Below are 3149 nucleotides of genomic sequence, written 5' to 3'. Positions count from 1 at the left end.
CTGAAATGGGGGGGAAAAAAAAGGTCTTAGAAGAAAATACAAATGTGTGTTGCTAAGAGAATGGTTTGGGAGAGTGGCAGATTATAATGAGTTATAAGTATTGCAATAAAGTCCTTCTACTTTTATTGAACTCGTACAGACATACTTTTAAATATAATTTTAAGCCAGTATGAAAGGGCAGTTGTGGAAACAGGAAACCAAGGAGACTGCAGCATAGTGAGGAAGGCAGAAGAAATGGCAAACCAATGGAGAATGCACACACAGTAACCCTGTATGTACAGAGTAAAGGCGGTACCATACGTGTGCAGAGCAAATGCTGTACTGTTCATATACAGAGCACAAATAGTACCATACATGGACAGAGCACATGTAGTACCATACATGTACAAAGTACACACAGTATTGTACACGTGCAGCAAAAACCATTGCAGGAGCAGCAAAAAAAAAATAAAAATAAAAAAAAAAACAGAATTAAGGAGGGTGATCATGTCAGTTGTGTTATGCGACACTAAAATCACGAAGGCCATTAAATACACCAGACTGGAGATGGAGTCAGGAATTTATTATTTACAAACTATCAGTTAGAGGGAAGAGCACAAGACAGACAAGAGGAAGACTGGGGAGTGTTGTACACGCTGCTATGGCGGTGTATCCACTCACAGGATGAGTGACGCTGCCCAGTACTGTCACTATGGCGGTGTGTCCACTCACAGGATGAGTGACACTGCCCAATACTGTCACTATGGCGGTGTGTCCACTCACAGGATGAGTGACGCTGCCCAATACTGTCACTATGGCGGTGTGTCCACTCACAGGATAAGTGGCACTGCCCAGTACTGTCACTATGGCGGTGTGTCCACTCACAGGATGAGTGGCGCTGCCCAGTACTGTCAGTATGGCGGTGTGTCCACTCACAGGATGAGTGGCGCTGCCCAGTACTGTCAGTATGGCGGTGTGTCCACTCACAGGATAAGTGGCACTGCCCAGTACTGTCACTATGGCGGTGTGTCCACTCACAGGATGAGTGGCGCTGCCCAGTACTGTCACTATGGCGGTGTGTCCACTCACAGGATGAGTGGCGCTGCCCAGTACTGTCAGTATGGCGGTGTGTCCACTCACAGGATAAGTGGCGCTGCCCAGTACTGTCAGTATGGCGGTGTGTCCACTCACAGGATGAGTGGCGCTGCCCAATACTGTCACTATGGCGGTATGTCCACTCACAGGATGAGTGGCGCTGCCCAATAAACTCGCCCCTCGGGGCAAAATTAATAAAATAGAAAGCCTGGGTAGTCTTCCGTGGGTTTGCCAAGCCCCAACAGGGTTTTCCAGGGGCCCATAGGGGGATCAGCCTATGGGAAGCCCAGGTAACAGTGCTGCAAAGCCAGTTGAGCCCTTCTATGTTAATAAGAGGAAATAGGTCTATAACTGGACCCCTGAGAGGTGTACAAGCACAGGGGCCTTGAGAAGAGCTATCAAAATACCTTAGGGGGACTAATAGTCAAACAAGGCAAATCTCCTCCAAGCAATAGACAAAAAAGAAAAGAAAACCCCCGCAAAAGCACAACAACCACAGGAGGATCAGGGAACATGGCTTCCAAATTGGTAGGTGTGCTGTGCTGCACCTCGTGCCCCAAACCAGCAACAACACTTTCTACCCAAGGCCAAACAAAGGTCACTATATCCCCAGCTGGCCCCAAGGGCGGGGTAATGTCGAGCAGCAGGAACCCCCTATGGAAGTAAAGCCCGAAAGCCCCAGGGAAGTTAACCCTAGGACCCAAAGGTAGTACTCACAGGGCCCTTAGGGAAGACAGGCCTAAGTGCATGCAGCCCTCAGTACACTATGTTACTCCTGGCCAACACACCACAAACAGCTGGAAACTCCCACAAGGGCACAAAATCCAGCCAGAATCTGTGGCCAGAGTCGACATCTGCCCCAGAGCACTTCAGCCACTAACTGAGGTGTGAATAGCCGGCGCGTAGATCTGGGGCTCCCCCCCTCCTCCTCCCGGGGAGAGGAGGGCTGCATGGACAAGTGGCGCAGCAGCAGTGAATGACAATTTCTTGTTTGCTTCATTCCTTTGTTTTCCCTTGTGGAGTTATGTTTCTCTGTTTGGTCTTGGGTTTTTTTTTGCAATTTCCTACCATGTGGGGTTTGTTTTGATATGCTTACCTTTCTGGGTGCTTAATCCCAGTCAATGACAGACAAGGAATACCCCAAATACAAGGGGGTCTCCTTAAGCCATTGCTCCCTATGCCTCTCTGAGGGGAGGCCAGGTTCCAGCTCTAGTCCCCAGTGGGCAGGACCCCATTGACTGAAGCCCCAGACTAATATAGCGTATATCAACCCTATATATAGCTCCAGGGAGCCGAAGAGGCTCCCCACAGAAAATACACGTGAAAGCTTGTGGAACAAAGTGGAAGCAACATCCACCCCGAACGCAAGCTGGAGTGGATCTGCCATCCGATTCAGAAAAAGCCAAGAGATAAAACAAAACAACCTGGCTCAAAATCGACAAAAACCTTTTAAGAAAAAGAAAGTGACAGACTGCCAAGAAACTTCATACTGTCGCTGGGAAGAAGACAGCAAGTGGGACACCATCAAAGAAGCCCCCTGATCACCATACAAATGGCGATACAAATGCGTTGGAAAGACCTGGGCCAGCCACCATGGAGCCAGAAGCACTGTTCCCCGAGAGGATTCCAAGCAAGCTTTCCAAGAGGATTCCTGGAGCAACAGGTGGACCAGGAAAAAGAGGTACAGGAACCCCCACCTTGACCAGTCCTGCCGAGAAGCATCTACTGCGATGGCCTCGCAGTTGGAGAACGGCGCCATGAACAATGGGTTACACAGAGATCATGCTGATGCGAAGAGGTCCACCTCCGGGCACCGGTACGTCCAGCCAAACCAAAGGTAGGAAGCGGCGTTGACTGGCCACTCCTTGGAAAGAGGAATAAAAACCCGAAAACTCAGCAGAAGAGCCACCTGAAGCAACCAGCCCCTAAGAACCACGGGATTCCCCCGTGGTTGAGACAATGAACCACGGGGAAGCAATCTGAATGGAGCCGGAACACCAAGCCCCGAGGAAGCCGAATCTGGCGCAGCACCTGCCACACCGCCACAAACTCCTGCCCTGTCCTGTGTGCCTGAC

The 3149-nt window shown here is 50.1% G+C and overlaps 1 protein-coding gene across 9 annotated transcripts in view; it reads right to left on the bottom strand.

Annotated features, from left to right (window-relative positions):
- The window catches only part of LOC123750627 (E3 ubiquitin-protein ligase RNF185), a 46556-nt gene that overhangs the window by 17802 nt on the left and 25605 nt on the right, over nucleotides 1–3149 (bottom strand). The gene's annotated exons all lie outside the window — the stretch shown is intronic.

This window comes from Procambarus clarkii, chromosome 4 (genome assembly GCF_040958095.1).
Source record: "Procambarus clarkii isolate CNS0578487 chromosome 4, FALCON_Pclarkii_2.0, whole genome shotgun sequence".
Classification (NCBI taxonomy): Eukaryota; Metazoa; Arthropoda; class Malacostraca; order Decapoda; family Cambaridae; genus Procambarus; species Procambarus clarkii.
Note: the sequence above shows the minus strand (reverse complement) of the source record. Positions and strands in the feature narration are given on the sequence as shown.